At 50.7% G+C, this 16,327-nt stretch overlaps 1 protein-coding gene across 1 annotated transcript in view; it reads right to left on the bottom strand.

Moving 5' to 3' along the window:
* The window catches only part of ADCY7 (adenylate cyclase 7), a 48,786-nt gene extending 41,118 nt beyond the window's left edge, over positions 1-7,668 (bottom strand). Inside the window, exon 1 of the mRNA XM_049786060.1 lies at positions 7,599-7,668. The gene's annotated coding sequence lies outside the window, so the exon portion shown is untranslated. The remainder of the gene's footprint in view (positions 1-7,598) is intronic.
* Between the last annotated feature and the right edge of the window lie 8,659 nt (positions 7,669-16,327).

The following is a 16,327-nucleotide window of genomic DNA, read 5'->3' as shown; positions in this document are numbered from 1 at the left end:
GAGATGAGAAACTGCTGCTGTGAGAGCTCTGGCATCTGCTAATTGGATCTCACGAGGCAAAAATCCTTTTTTCAACCCTCCCTAGAGATGAGGAATGTGCAGCTGGGAGGGACAGTGGCAGAGCTGGGAACATGACCCAGGCTCCCCTGCACCCAGCCAAATGCTCTTTCAACCCCCCAGCACAGGGCCAAGGGTGACCCCTCCTCTCCCTATCTGATGATTCCCTCTGCAAACTCTCATGGGAGCTCTCCCATCTCATCTCTAACCGCAGAGCAATTTACTGGGTGGCAGAGAGTTTTGGGCCCCTCCAGACACACGTCCAGTCTACAGGCACCACAGTGGAGAAAGAACGTGTCTTAGCATGCTCTGCAGAAACAACTTCAAGTGAAAGAACTGGCAAGAGGGCCTGAGAAAGACATCCCAGGCTCCTGAGTCCCAGTCGCTGCAGCCTATATGAGAACCTCAACAGTTCACCTCTCAAAGCTGGGAACACACTGGGCCTGCAGAGCTTTCCTTGGACAACAAAGGGGTGCTGGATGGCTCGATGCATTTCCTGCCACGGGTCAAAGACAGACGCTCACATGAGGGCAGGGCGTCTGGCCCCTCGACTTCATCTCTCATTCTGCTTTTTCATTTGATGCAAACAAATGAGTTTCTGGTAACACAGACACTAGGACACCATCTAACACCCCTGACTTGCTGCCCTCCTTACCGGCAGCTCTAAGCCCCGGCTCAGGAACAGAGGCAATTGTGGAGGGACATGGCACCCTGTGCCTCAGTTTCCCCCTAGTGGACACTGACACCCTGGTTGAACTCCTGCAAGTTTCCTCATGGAGTCCAACCCCCATTGGCAATTGGGGGACAAGACATACCAACAAAGCCCTCCACCTGTCCAGTCTGTGAGTCCACTCCCACATTCACCCTGCAGGCGCAGTGCCAGCTTTTGCTCTGCAGCATCTTCTTCCTAGCTGACCATTTAACTTAAAATATCTAGTGGCATTCGACAAGGGCTTTCTCCCCCAAATTGGAGGGGTAATTAGATAGATCAATATTAAATTAAAAGCTGAAAAGACATAGTTACAAACAATAAAAACAGTGGCAATCAATATACCCAGTAACGTGGCATTTAGGAACCTCTGCCCTTTATAATGGAGTCTGTTCCCAGTAGGGAGCTGGGCACCAAAGGATCCCTGTGGTCATGTGTACTGCCCCCTACATGGGCCCATCCTCCATGACAAAGAGGGAGAGTCACACACCAATCCCAAAGACTGGGGGCTTCCCACATCTCCTCAAAGGGCAGCCGGCAAGTCACCAGGAAGCCCACTCAAAGAGCTGAGGGTCTCTTAGGATTATGGGTGATGAAGGAGGATCCCAAACACCCAGCATGGCATAACAACAGGACAGCAGGCCGGAGCCTCTTGTTTCAGGCTCATTCTCCTCCCTGCAGCCTTCCAGGTCTCCCCTCCCATCTCTTCCCTTATCATCAGGGCTTCAGTTAGGAGTCCCCAGGACACTGGGCAGGACAGAAACCTAGGAGCCTCCAGATGAAGGTCGACGGGAGGGAGGGAAGAAGGAAGGGACAGAGGGAGGGAAGGCGAACTGGGGTCCACACTGGCATCCACGGATAGGCTGGCAGCAGGCAGGCCTGAGCAGAGAAGCTGGCCCCACACAGGAATGTGGCCGGTGCTGCAGGCCTCTGAGTCAGCAAAGGAAATGAGAAATCGCGTTTATGAGAGCTCATGATTTTCAGATGTCTGGAACGAGCCCAGCAGAAATGTGAAGCAGACCTCCTCTCAGTGCCTGAGCTCACTGCTGTGTGGCCCTCAGCAAAACACTTTCCCACTCTGGGCTGCAACAGTGCTAGCTACAAAGTGGAGCAAAAGCCCAGGGTATCTGGAACAATGAGATAACCACACTTCACCCTCCTAAAGATAAAGGGAGCAAAAGGAAGAGCTCATCTTCACCGAGTGCTGGCCACTGTTCTAAGTGACTGAATGACCTTTTTTTATTCATGCCATTAACTAGACATTATTTTGAAATAACTTTGAAAGTTTAGAAGTGTTACCAAAAAGTACAAAGAACTCTCCTATACTTTTTAAACATTTTCTTTATGCATGCCTGTATGTTTGTTTTCTTTTGAGGGGAGATGAGGGTGTGGGGTTGGGACACACCCTGAGATGCTCTGGAGTTACTCCTGCACTCATAAATCATGCTCAGGGCACCATATGGGATGCTGGGATCACTCCTCAATTGGCTGCCTACAAGGCAAATGCCCTACCTGCTATGTTGTTGCTCTGGCACCTGTTAGCTTTTGTGTGTGTGTGTGTGTGTGTGTGTGTGTGTGTGTGTGTGTGGTTTTTGGGTCACACACGGCAGTTCTCAGGGGTTTTTTCTGGCTCCATGTTCAGAAATCGCTCCTGGCAGGCACGGGGGACCATATGGGACACTGGGATTCGAACCGATGACCTTCTGCATGAAAGGTAAACGCCTTACCTCCATGCTATCTCTCCAGCCCCAACCTGTTAGCTTTTCTTACTATGCCCCACCACCCCCAGCTTCTCCATCCCCATATGAATGGCCATCAGGTCATTTAATAATGAAGCTATCTGTGAAGCCAATGCCTTCTTCAGCAGCTCATCCAGAAATGCCCTTGAACATTTTTCCTCTGCCCAGGTTCACACACTGCATTGGACTGGGCTGGGCCTGGCCCTTTTATCTGGAGCTGCCCAGTGGCCTCTGAGATATGACACTCTCCACTTTGCAGTGGTGAAACTGAAGCTCAGAGCAGGTGAAGCACCTGCCATAGTCATGCAGGCAGAAAATGTCGAGCTTGACTCCAGCCCCCTGCCCTGGCCCCCAGCCTCATGCCCGCCCCCACAGCCCATGTTCTTGCCCTCAGATCTAAACTTGGCTGTAGGTACTGAACACATACACACACACACACACACACACACACACACACACACACACACACACACAGAGTTCTTCCACACACAATTCTTGCTACCTAATCTCTTGCTTGACAGGTAGGGCCTGTGGGTTCACCCTGCTGGCATAGTTCCTCCCCCCTGCTCTGGTAATGGCCCTGGCCTCATGCCTGCCACCCCATCCTTGGCTCTAGTCCCCTTTATTTGTTTGTTTGTTTGTTTGTTTATGTATTTATTTTATCTATTTTTCTGGCCCACATCCAGCAGCACTGAGGGGTTACTTCTGGCTCTGTACTCAGAAATCACTCCTGGCAGGCTCTGGGGACCATTTGGGATGCTGAGGTTTGAACCTGGGTAGGCCGCTTGCAAGGCAAATGCCCTACCTGCTGTGCTATTGCTCCAGCCCTAGGTCAACATTCTTAATTCCTCCATATCCAAGTTGTTTATAATATGTCTTTATAAAAGTATAATTTGAGATCTGGAGAGAGAGAAGGTATGATACATGCTTTACCTAGAGCTGAATGGAGTTCAGTTATCTAGCCCTATATATTCCCCAGAACCCAACCGGATGTGATCTCTGAGCACAAAACCAGTAGTAAGCCCTGAACACCACCAGGTGTGGAAGAAAAAAATACTGGAAAGCAAAATTCTATTTTTATTTTGGGTTTTGGGCCACACCCAGCAATGCTCGGGCATTGCTCCTAGCTCTGCACTCAGGGATCACTTCCGACAGATTTGGGGGACCATATGTATGCTGGGAATCGAACCTGGGTCAGCCTTGTCCAAGGCAAGTGCTCTACCCACTGTGCTAGCACTCAAGCCTCCACCTTTATTTATTATATTTTAATTTTTGGTTTTGGGGCAACACCTGACAGTATCAGGGGTTACTCCTGGCTCTGCACTCAAAAAAATCACTACTGAGGGGCTCAGGGGACCATATGGGATGCAGGGAATTGAACCCTGTTGAGTTCCCTTTATAAAAGCCAAGGAACAGAGAAGTTTGGGGCAGGGGCAGGCACACTCTTCCTTCCACATTGAGTGTTCCAAAGCATGAGAAGATTAAAGCTAAGGAGATCCAGAAAAGGTCCTTGCCCAGACCCACCAGTGCCAAAGAGGAAGGACCCAGAGGTCTGCCACCACCATGTGACTGAGCATTTACTTACTTTCACTCCTTTGGGGGGAGGGATGTCAGAACACACTCCTTGATGCTCGGGGTTACTCTGTGCTCAGGGGACCCCATAGTTCTAGAAATAGAACCTGGGTCTTCTGCATGAAAAGTCTTGCACTCAATCCCTCTTTATAACCCCTCCCCGCAGGACTTTTTATTCCAAACCCAGGCCTCACACATGCAGAGCACATGCCTGCTTGCTAAGTCCCAGCACAGAAAGTCTCCAACTCACTGAGTTCAAAGCTGCTCTGAGGAAAGGGATAACAGAGGGAGGAGGAAATGGAGCACGGGGGCTTGAGGGCTCAGCCAGTCTAGGCTATGCAGAAGAGGAAACTGGGAGCTGACCCTGCCCCATGAAAGGGCAAGAATCACCCATTCCTTCCCCAAATTCAATGTAGACCCAGCGGCAACAACCTGAAAAATCACATTGGTTCCCAAATGTAGGATAGTTCAGGCCATGGGACCACAGACTACCTAAACCCCAGCCTGGCGTCCTTCCTAAACGGGGCCTTCTCATCCTTCTCTCCTGGAGGCCTGCCAGGCACTCTATCAGCTCTCTGCCAGAGGGTGAGGAGCCAGCAATCCTGAAGATGCTCAGCAAGGGTGACACTGCCCACCTCACTCTCTGCCACAGACCAATTATAGGAGCTTTCACCTGCACTCTGTAGCCATCGTTAGGGCCCAAGGTGACTTGTGCTAAAATATCTCAAAATCCTGGCACTTCCCAGATGGATGCCCTATTAATTTGCATAGGGACTGGAGAATAAGACAAGACAGGGAGCCTGCATAGAGTGAGGCCAACCTGGTTTGATTTCAGAACCTATATGGTACTGAGCCTGCCAGGAATGATCCTTGAGAGCAGAGCCAGCAGTAAATCCTCAACACAGCCAAAATTATTATTATTACAATAATAATAATTAATAATAATAAACTGCACCAGCCTTCAGTCCTCACCTGCAAACCCAATTTCATAGTTTCACAGTTCATGAACAAAAGAAGCTATTAACATTATTCACAACAAACAGAAAGAGACAAGTTTTGGTCCTTCTTCTCCATCTCTATCTTTTCTTTCTTTTTTTATTTTTTCAGCACTGGGGATGAAACCAGGGCCTCACGCATGCAAGTCATGAGCTCTACCACTTAACACTGAGCCACATCCTGAAATTTTGCTTTTCTTCCTTCTTACAGTTTAGACAACATAAAAAATGATGAACATGTTTTTTTCTACAAGTTCCCCAACTACACATCAGGGAAACCCGTCTCCAGCCATTACAGCTCACCACATATGTACTGTGGGCACATTTCTCCATGAATGGCTCTAGGCTCTCTGTCTCCTCTACTGATCAGGGGCTCAGAGGGCAGACAGGAGTGGGCGGCAGCCAAGCCCGGAGCTCTGCCCAGTGGGGAGAAACAGGAGAGAAAGAGTTAGGCATAGGCCCAATGTGCTTTGCCCTGGGTTAGGGGGCGGGGGTGATGTGGGGATTTATGGGGATTTTACAGGCCACTGGACACTTTGTTTTGAGGTGCAGCTCAGGCTACCGGAACTGCAGTACCTCTGGGGGATCCAGAGGCAGGCCTCCTCTCAGCTCCAGGCCTGACTTGTTGGAGACATTTGTCCCTACAATGCTCGATGTCATAAGAGCCCAACAATGAAGGGATGTGCTAAGAGGACCCTAAAGACGCACCTCTGCCTCGACCACAGGCCTCTGACAAGCACCATGGGACTGGACAGGACAAGCTTGCTTGAGGGGAGAGCACCCAGATATTCAGCTCAGGGAGAGGGAGCCCACTGCCAGGCAGACCACAGTGCCCATGTCCAGAGCTCCTCACTTCCCTCCACCATACCTTCACTCAGGAAGGCCCCCTGCAGCAGAAATAGACCTTCCTATCTGACCAGCCCCTGCAAGGCCAGGTGTTTCTCCATCACTCCTCACACTGGCTTGATTTTGGTTGATTTTTAGTTTTGAGACCACAATATCTAATCAGCTCAAGGGTTACACCTAGCTCTGTACTCAGGAGTTACTCCATTCAATGCTCAGGAATTGAACCCGGGTCGGAATTGCTAGACAAGCATGGAAGACAATCCATTTCAGCCCTCAAACACACTGCTGAGGGGCCAGAGAGATAGCATGGAGGTAAGGTGTTTGCCTTGCCTGCAGAAGGTCGGCGGTTCAAATCCTGGCATCCCATATGGTCCCCTGAGCCTTCCAGGAATGATTTCTGAGCATAGAGCCAGGAGTAACCCCTGAGCGCTGCCTGTGTGACCCAAAAACCAAAAACCAAAAAAAAAAAAAAAAAAAAAAAAAGCACACTGCTGAGCTTCACACTGGCCCAGGTCTTAGGGGCTTTTGCAAGAAAAATAAACCCCTTGGGGCTGGAGAGATAGCGTGGAGGTAAGGCCTTTACCTTTCATGCAGAAGGTCATCGGGTTTGAATCCCTGGTCCCATATGGTCCCCCGTGCCTGCCAGGAGCAATTTCTGAGCACGGAGCCTGGAAAAACCCTGAGCACTGCCGGGTGTGACCCAAAAACCACAAAAAAAAAAAAAAAAGAAGAAAAGAAAACTAAACCCCAACCCTATGACCTATCCAGCTCTGGTGAGTGGCACAGCCTGGGTGCCACTCGGGAAAGCTCTGTAGCTGCCCAGGGGCCCTTAGTTTTGGCGTTGGAAGTTTCTTCATGGCCTTGGCTCTTCCCTAGACCCAGAGAGGCTTTAGGGGCACTGCTCCCCCACTGCCTTTGAGACAAAGAGGAATTGCTGGGCCTCCCCACTGGGCCAACTTCTTAAAAAAAAAAACCTCCTTTCACTCCATCTGCACCCCTCCTTATCTGGGGAGCACAGAGAGACTCTGGCCCTATACACATACCCTTCACACACACACACACACATTCTCCAAAACACACATTACACGCACACACCCTTCACATACAGATTATCCGAAAACACACACATTCCACACACTAGGTCTTCACACACACACACACACACAGACACACACACATGCAGACACACAGACACACACACACACGCAGACACACACAAGCGCAGACACAGAGACACACACATATGCAGACACACAGACACACACATATGCAGACACACAGACACACACACAAGCAGACACAAAGACACACAGACACACACACAAGCAGACACAAAGACACACACACACACACACGCAGACACACACACAAGCCCTCTCTGTCTGGGTAGAAGAAACCAGCCAAGCCAACCCCTCTTGGCCAGCACGAACCCAGGGGTTTCCCATAGCCCAGGCTCAGGAGCGCCTCCCCGACCCCGACCAGTCTCTGGGCGGCGGCCAGTGTCAGTCTTCACATCCGAGAACGGGGCGCCCCAGCTTGGCCCGGGATGGGGAGCCCCGGGCGGACGTCGGAGGGGCCCCAGCCCGAGGAGCGGACGGGCCGCAGCCGCCCGCCCCAAACACCTCGGGTCGGGGTTCTGGGGTCCCATCCCGGGACCCGCCGCCCGCCCGCAGCGCTCACCTGCAGCCCTGCTGGACCCGCTCCGGCTCCGCCGCTCCCGCCTCCACCGAGAGTGTGTCCGCGCCGCCGCGGGCGGGACCGGCGGGGCGGGCGGAGCGGTGCCGAGGTGGCCACTAGGCGCCCCCCACTGGCCGCCCGGCCCGGGGATCGCGGGGCCCAGCGAGGCGGGCGGGGGCCGAGCGGGCCCGGGTGCAGGGACCCCCGCGAGAGTCAGAGCTACGGGGGTCTGCTGGCAGCTGCCTGGTCGCCGCTCACGTCCCGCCTCCGTCCCATGCAATCTCCCCGGTGGGCTCTTCCCCCCCCCTCTCTCTCTCCTCCCTCCCTCCCTCCCTCCCTCCCTCTCTCTCTCTCTCTCTCTCTCTCTCTCTCTCTCTCTCTCTCTCTCTCTTTCTCCCTCTCTCTCTCCCTCTCTCTCTCCTCCCTCCCTCCCTCTCTCTCTCCCCCTCCCTCTTTCTCCCTCTCTCTCTCCCTCTCTCTCCCTCTCTCTCTCCTCCCTCCCTCTTTCTCCCTCTCTCTCCCTCTCTCTCTCCTCCCTCCCTCCCTCTCTCTCTCTCCCTCCCTCTCTCTCCTCTCCTCTTCTCTCTCCCTCTCTCTCTCCCCCTCCCTCTTTCTCGCTCTCTCTCTCCCTCTCTCTCCCTCTCCTCTTCTCTCTCCCTGTCTCCTCTCTCTCTCCTCTTCTCTCTCTCTCCCTCTCTCCCTCTCTCTCCTCTCTCCTCTTCTCTCTCTCCCTCTCTCTCTCCTCCCTCCCTCTTTCTCCCTCTCTCTCTCCTCCCTCCCTCTTTCTCCCTCTCTCTCCTCCCTCCCTCCCTCTCTCTCTCCCCCTCCCTCTTTCTCCCTCTCTCTCCCTCTCTCTCTCCCTCTCTCTCCTCTCCTCTCTCCCTCTCTCTCTCCCCCTCCCTCTCTCTCCCTCTCTCTCTCCTCTTCTCTCTCTCTCTCTCCTCTCTCTCCTCTTCTCTCTCTCCCTCTCTCCCTCTCTCTCCTCTCTCCTCTTCTCTCTCTCTCCCTCTCTCTCTCCCTCTCTCCCTCTCTCTCCCTCTCTCTCCTCTCCTCTCCTCTCCTCTCCTCTCTCTCCCTCTCTCTCTCCCTCTCTCTCCCTCTCTCTCTCCCTCTCTCTCCTCTCTCTCCCTCTCTCTCCCTCTCTCTCTCCTCTTCTCTCTCTCCCTCTCTCTCTCCCTCTCTCTCTCTCCCTCTCTCTCTCCCCCCCCTCTCGTTTTTGGGTCACACCTAGCAGCGCTCAGGGGTTACTCCTGGCTCTATGCTCAGAAATCGCTCCTGGCAGGAGGCTGGGGGAGGGAGGGAGACCATATGGGATGCCGGGATTCGAACCACCGACCTTCTGCAAGCAAGGCAAACGCCTTACCTCCATGCTATCTCTCCGGCCCCAGCAAACCTTTCTTGCCAGCGGCCTCTGCGCCGGTCCTCGAGACCCACCATCCCTTTGCGACTCCCCTTTCTAGAAGAATCGCAATATCCTTTTGAGCCCAGCTTGCAACCTGGCCGCCCTTGGTCATCCAATTCGTGGGAGAGTCCAGAGGGGCCTTAGACATTGATTGCGTCCTAGTAAAGTTATGGTTGCCTGTATCCTGGGGTGGTACCAGAGTGGGTAGCTGCAAACAAAACCTCTTTTTTTCCAGACATTCGCAGATCCACAGGGCCATGAATCACTGGGGTGGGGCGGAGGAAAAAGCCGCAGGGTGAGCAAGAGAGAAGGATGCTGATAAGGGCCCCCGCTTCACTGAGCACCCTTCATTCCCAGTCTCCCAGGAACTGGACAGGAGATTACGCGAAGCACCCAGGGGTATTATTTGGTGGAAGCAAATCTCATGCAGCACCCCTCCAACAGTGGGGTGCAGTCCCGAAGCCCAGCCTGCATCCTCTTGGTGAAGAGAGCCCGGCAGGTGTGGGGAGAGCCTTTGCAGTGGAAGCAACCCAGGAAAATGGGGTTTCCTCTCTAGGTCACCTGGGGACAGGACTCCCCCCCTTCAACGCTCCCACTGTCTCTGCGCATGCAGATAGTGGCACTTGATGACCAGGATCCTGGTGAAGTCACTGCTCCATCCCATGGTTTGGGTAGGGGCTGGAGAGATATGGTCCCCCGAGCTTTCCAGGAGTGGTTTCTGAGCATAGAGCCAGGAGCAACCCCTGAACACTGCCGGGTGTGATCCAAAAACCATGATTCGGGGAAATTCGGACACCTTGGAGCCCAAGCACTGGAAAGAGGAATCGGGCAGTGGGGCAAAAGGTGGGAGTCAGCGAGACACGAGGCTTTCTCACCAAGTGTCAACCTGGGAACTGCACATCACCCACATCACCCACATCCAGAGCCTGCCTGTTTGTCCCCAGGCCCCAAAACAGTGAGCCCCTATGCCCCTGGCTGTGTGTTCATGCCTCTACTGGCCAAGGTCAGATGGATGAAAAAGAAGTGGAGCCCTTGGAGCCTTATAGCTGCCCCCTCACTTCCAGCAGACCAGTGTGATGTCCACGCCTTCCTATGCATGTGGTCTTCAGGCCAATCGATGACCAGCTCTGAAGGAAGCAGACAAGCCGGCCAAAGTGTTCTGGGTACAACAGTGCATCATGCCCATGGTTTCCTCCCAGGACAGTTTCATCTACCCTTGTCTCTCAAACTACCTGTAGCATTCTTGCCCAGAGGACCCGAAGTTGCCTCTTCATACCACTTGCTCTCAGTTCTCAGCAAGAAGATTCCTGGGCTGGAGCTATAACACAGCTAGCAACGTGCTTACCTTGGCATGTGCCCAACTAGAGTTCAATTCCTAGCACCATATATGGTTGCCTGAGCCTGCCTGAGCAGTAAGACCTGAGCTCTGCCAGGTGTGCCCCCCAAAAAAGTCTTTTCTTCCTCCTGTTCTTCAAGAGTATGCAAGTCCACTGGTACTCACCAATCTGGAAGGCAAGGCTATGGACCTTCGTTTCTAAATATAGGAAGAATATGTGCACATATCCTACCTAACCCTGTGCCATTTAAAAGCTCAGATGATGGGGCTGGAACGACAGCACAGCAGTCGGGCATTTGCCTTGCATGCGGATGACCTGGAACAGACCCGGGTTCAATCTGTGGTATCCCATATGGTCCCCCGAGCCTGACAGGAGCAATTTCTGAACACAGAGCCAGGAGTAATCCCTGAGTGCTGCCAGATATGGCCCTAAACCCAATATAAAATATAAGTTCAAATGAGGAACTGGAGATATAGTACAACAGGTAGCACATTTGTCTTGCACACAGCAGATCCAGTTTCAGTCCTTAGCATCCCATATGGTCCCCCATATCCTGCTAAAAGTGATCCCTAAACACAGTCAGGAGTAACCCCTGAGTACTACCGCATGTGACCCCAAAACCAAAATAAAAGTAACATAAATTACAGCTACATAGACAAAATACATGTTTCCAACTGTCTTGTTTTCTGATTTGGGGGAGTGCATATGTGGCAATATTCAGGACTTACTCCTGCCTCTGTCTACGCTCAGAATCAGTCCTGAAGTGCTGGGAACCTAAACGATGCTGAGCATCATAACAAAGACAGTGGCTTTCAAGGCAAGTACTTTAACCCCTATGTAATCTCTCCAATCTCTTTTTTTGTTGTTGTTTTAATTTCTTCAGTTTACATCTAGCGGATGCCCCCAGCTTAGGATACTCCCTGCTTAGTAATATGGAGTCACTCCCAGTGATGCTTCAGGAACTATGTAATGCTAGGGACTCTAGCATGAAAGAGCTAAGGGCTCTCACATAAAAAGCCTGCTCTCAGCTATCTCCTAGGCCAGGTCCAATATGTTAACTCATCATGACACCAATTAGTCAGCATTCCTGGTTAGAAAAACCTTGCTGCTTCTTCTATGTTTCTTCCACAGGCCTGTCATGAAGAATGCCAGTGATGCATCACCTGCAGATGATGATGTAGAAAATAGTTTTAAAGAGAAAGGGTAGGGCCAGAGAGATAGTAGTGTTTAAGGCACTGTCAGGTTCGATCTCTGGAACCTCATATGGTACTTGAGAATGACAGTAGTGATCTTTGAGCAAAGAGCCAAGAGTAGGCCCTGAGCGCTGCTGGGTATGGCCCAAAATCAAACAAAAAATCAAAATAGAAAAAGGGTAGGTCCATGGGGCCGGCATGGTGGCGCTAGAGGTAAGGTGTCTGCCTTGCCAGTGCTAGCCTAGGATGGACCGCGGTTCGATCCCCCAGTGTCCCATATGGTCCCCCAAGCCAGGAGCGACTTCTGAGCGTATAGCCAGGAGTAACCCCTGAGCATCACAGGGTGTGGCCCAAAAACCAAAAAAGAAAAAAAAAAAAAGAAAAAAGGTAGGTCCAGAGAAATGGTGCAATGGGTAAGGTACTTGTTTGTACACAAGCAACCCAGGTTTGAATTCAGCACTTAAGATGGTCCCTAGAGCATTGCCAGGTGTAATCCCTGGGATAGAAACAAGAGTAAATCCTGAGCACTTCCAGGTGTGGTCCAAAAAATCAAAATAAATATGTATTGGATGTGGCTCAAAAACTAAATAAGCAGAGGATAGGCTGGAGAGATAGCACAGCGGTAAGGCGTTTGCCTTAGACGCAGAACAACGGTGGTTCAAATCCCAGCATCCCATATGGTCCCCCAAGCCTGCCAGGAGCGATTTCTGAGCATAGAGGCAGGAGTAACCCCTGAGTGCTGCTGGGTGTGACCCAAAAACCAAAAAATAAAAATAAAAATAAAATTGGGGCCGGTGAAGTGGAGCTAGAGGTAAGGTGTCTGCCTTGCAAGTGCTAGCCAAGGAAGGACCACGGTTCGATCCCCCGGCGTCCCATATGGTCCCCCCAAGCCAGGGGCAATTTCTGAGTGCTTAGCCAGGAGTAACCCCTGAGCATCAAATGGGTGTGGCCCCAAAATGGGAAAAAAATAAAAATAAATAAGCAGAGGAGATGATAGAGAATTAGAAATCACCTTTTCACATCTATGTTTCCAAAATCCTTGGCAACTCAACTTTTGTTAAAAGAATGGACAAAGATGGTGGACTACATCCACCAAAGCATCTTGTTTCCTCTGTAAACCCACTAGAGCTGCAGGGAAGGATTTTTCTTAAGACCCCTAAGAATGGAGAAAATAAGAGACAAAACTCCCAGCAATCTCAATGTGGGAAGAGGTGAACTGGTGGGTCAGTGGTATTGATCAAGCAGATACCAAAAACTGAATCCTAAACTGGAATCTAGGAAAATAAAGACTCATCCCCAATTATACTGGTAAGTGCAGTGGCCTAGTAATGGAAGAGCCTGGGATCTGGGAACGGTATTACAGTGAATGAAAGAAGGTAGAGAGCTGACTAAACAGCTTTAGTGCATGCTTTACGTACAGGAGGCCTGGTTGCCTCCCCCCCCCAGAACTGAGTGAACCCTAAGTATCAACAGATATGGCCCCCAAAACCCACCAAAAATCTAAGCAGTAGTAAATAATGCCGGCCTATGCCAACCTCTCTGCCATCTCTGACCACCACCACAGAGCTAAAGTCAGCAGAGTTTGACTCTGGAAAAGCAGCAACACTGCATGTGCCAATGGGTTCCACTATCCCCAGTCTCTGCAAAACCAGCTGTGGAAAGAGATGTTCAAAAGTCAGATTTATGTGAGAAACCCAGACATTCCCAGTTCCTCTCCCTTGATGGTCCTCATCCCCACTCAGCTCCCAGGATGTCTCCAGCCAGATTCTTAGGCCCAGACTGGAGGGATTCCCTGGGGAATCCCATGAGCCACATCCTAAAGTGTCTCAGCATACTCAAGTCCACTTAGCCGCCAGTTGCCAGAGCATCCAGCTGGGTTACCATGAGCTCCTGGCGCCAGTGCTCACATAGCAGGCGAGCAGGAAGTGTCTGGAGTCGGGAGAGAAACCTCCCGCCTACCCCCAAGAAAAGCCAAGAAAACCACGTGAAAAAGAAGTTACGGACACTCTCTGCAGCAGACAGAATTTGACCATATCATGAACCTCCTAGGAGACTCATAACAGAGTGTAACCAGGAAACCGAAAAGGATATTATTTTTTAACAAGGAGCAGCTGAGGACAAAAGAAAATAAAAATCCAACCCAGCAATGAAAAACATGATAGCAGAAATGAAAAATGAAGAGCAGGGTCAAAAGATAGTTGAATAAAAAAATCAGAGCTGGCAAAATAAGCCAATGGAACACACTGGTTTTTGGGGTGAAGACTCTGGGGCACCCCCAAGAGGGGGACAGGTCCCCGCCCTGCCAAAGCCCCACAGCCGCACCCACACTCCACAGCCACCACCATTCAAATGGCCCAATTTCACAGCTTCATGACTGATCTCTGCAGGGACATCCAGCAGACAAAACTTCCAGGTACAGCAGTTTTCAGGCTGAAAAATCTGGGGTCTTCTTGAAGTGGAAGTGGGCAGCCTACCCTTATCCCTTTACTCCTATACTGCCAGAAGCCCAGGCCACCACACCCACATCCCACAGCCATCACCATATAAACAAAGACTGTTTCACAGCTTCACTTCTAATCTCAGAAGTGATGCCAAACCAAGCCTATGCAACTCACAAGTACACAGGTCTTTAGGCCAAAGACTCTGGGGAAACCTTGGGAGGGGTGGACCAAGAATCATCCCAGTTCTACAAATTCTGGAGTTCCTGGAGCACATATGTGGCCATTAGCTACCTCCAAATTCCACAAGATGGACAGCCCAGTAAGAACACAGCAAATTAGAAAGGAAAATAGTAGAGAAGCCAGCTAAATTCAGTAAATAAAAGCAAAAACAAACACAAAACAACATAGAAGGTACAACTAGCAACAAACAGCTCAGTGACTTTAACCCCTTCTTGTGCAATATAACAATTTTCACAAATTTGACTGAACTATTTTTTGGGGAGACACACACCCATTGATGCTCAGGGTTTACTCCTGGCTATGCGCTCAGAAATCGCTCCTGGCTTGGGGGCACCATATGGGACGCCGGGGGATCAAACCTTGGTCCATCCTAGGCTAGTGCTTGCAAGGCAGACACCTTACCTCTAGCGCCACCGCTCCAGCCCCTATTTTGGGGGGGGGTGTCACACCCGGTGGCTCCTGGCTCTACGCTAAGAAATCATTCCTGGCAGGCTCAGGGGACCATCTGGGATGCCGGGATTTGAACCATCGACCTTCTGCATGCAAGGCGAATGCATTACCTCCATGTTATCTCTCTGGCCCCTGAACTATTATTTTTTATAATTTCATCTGCCATTTTGTTTTAACAAGCAATATAAAATAAATTAGTTTGTGCCTGCCAAGGGGACAGGCTTGTGGAGTGAGAGGAAAATTGGTGACAATGGTAAGAGTCACACTAGTGATGGAACTGGTGTTGGAACATAGAGTGGCTGAAACAACTGCATTATGAACAACTTTGTAAGCCATGTTGTTTAGATAAAATTTAAAAAATAAAGCCAAAGCTAAGCTAAGAAATTGGTTCAAAGGAATGAATGTGTGATCTGCACATAGGGGTCCTTGTTCATTCGATCCCCTGTGCATTTTGGAACGAGTACTGTCCCCCTTTCCCAAAGTCAGAGATTGGGACCCAGAAGATGGCTCAAGACTCTAAGACACTTACCTGGCAAGTCTCCAGCTACCCTATTCACTGAAGATAAAAGAGCATTCAGCTTCTTTTTTTTTTGTTTGCTTTGGTTTGGTTTGGTTTTAGGTCACACCCGCTGCGCTCAGAGGTAACTCCTAGATCTGTGCTCAGACATCACTCCTGGCAGGCTCGGGACCGTATGGGATGCCAGGAATCAAACCGGGGTCCATCCTAGGTTGGCCATATGCAAGGCAAACACCCTACCAGCCCCCAGCTTCTTTCTGAAGTGGGGACAACCTTGGCCCAAAGTTGCTGGGATCAGTAGGGCAAGGAGAAAGCTTCTCAAAGTGAGCTGAATGAGGGAGATCACGGGGAAGAGAGCTAGACAGGGAGACAGGAACCCCAGCACCACTGTCCAGAAGCTCCAAGAGCCCTGGATGGGGGGCATGGATAGTAAGAAGGCACCTGATGTACCTGAGCACTTGGGGAGGCTTTGAAACTTGACAGTAATTAAGGTCAGTGAGGGAAAATTTGGCAGAATTAGGGTACACGGAAAATAGGTACAAACTCCATATACACCAAAAACATACTGAAAAAGCAGAAGAAAAAGAACATTATAAATGCTTGATTGACAGAACATTATCTAGTGATACTAGATTCTAGAATAATAGATTCTTGCCAAAGAAATAGAGCGAACAACAACAATAATAATAGTAAGCAATCAATCAAACAAAAATGTGGCATTAGAATTTGTAGCTACAGGGCTTCACATTTACAGACCAGGTGAATCCACCCTCAAAAAAACTGAAGCCAGGCCCAGAGAGATAGCACAGCGGCGTTTGCCTTGCAAGCAGCCCATCCAGGACCAAAGGTGGTTGGTTCGAATCCCGGTGTCCCATATGGTCCCCCGTGCCTGCCAGGAACTATTTCTGAGCAGAGAGCCAGGAGTAACCCCTGAGCACCGCAGGTGTGGCCCAAACACCAAAAACAAAACAAAACTAAACTAAACTAAAGCCAGGGCTGGAGAGATAGCATGGAGGTAGGGCATTTGCCTTGCATGCAGAAGGACAGTGGTTCGAATCCTGACATCCCATATGGTCCCCCAAGCCTGCCAGGAGCAAGACTTCTGAGCATAGAGCCAGGAGTAACCCCTGAGCGCTGTCGGGTGTGATCCAA

The sequence above is a fragment of the Suncus etruscus genome, chromosome 14 (assembly GCF_024139225.1).
Source record: "Suncus etruscus isolate mSunEtr1 chromosome 14, mSunEtr1.pri.cur, whole genome shotgun sequence".
In the NCBI taxonomy this organism is placed as follows: Eukaryota; Metazoa; Chordata; class Mammalia; order Eulipotyphla; family Soricidae; genus Suncus; species Suncus etruscus.
This window is presented reverse-complemented; position numbering and strand designations above follow the sequence as displayed.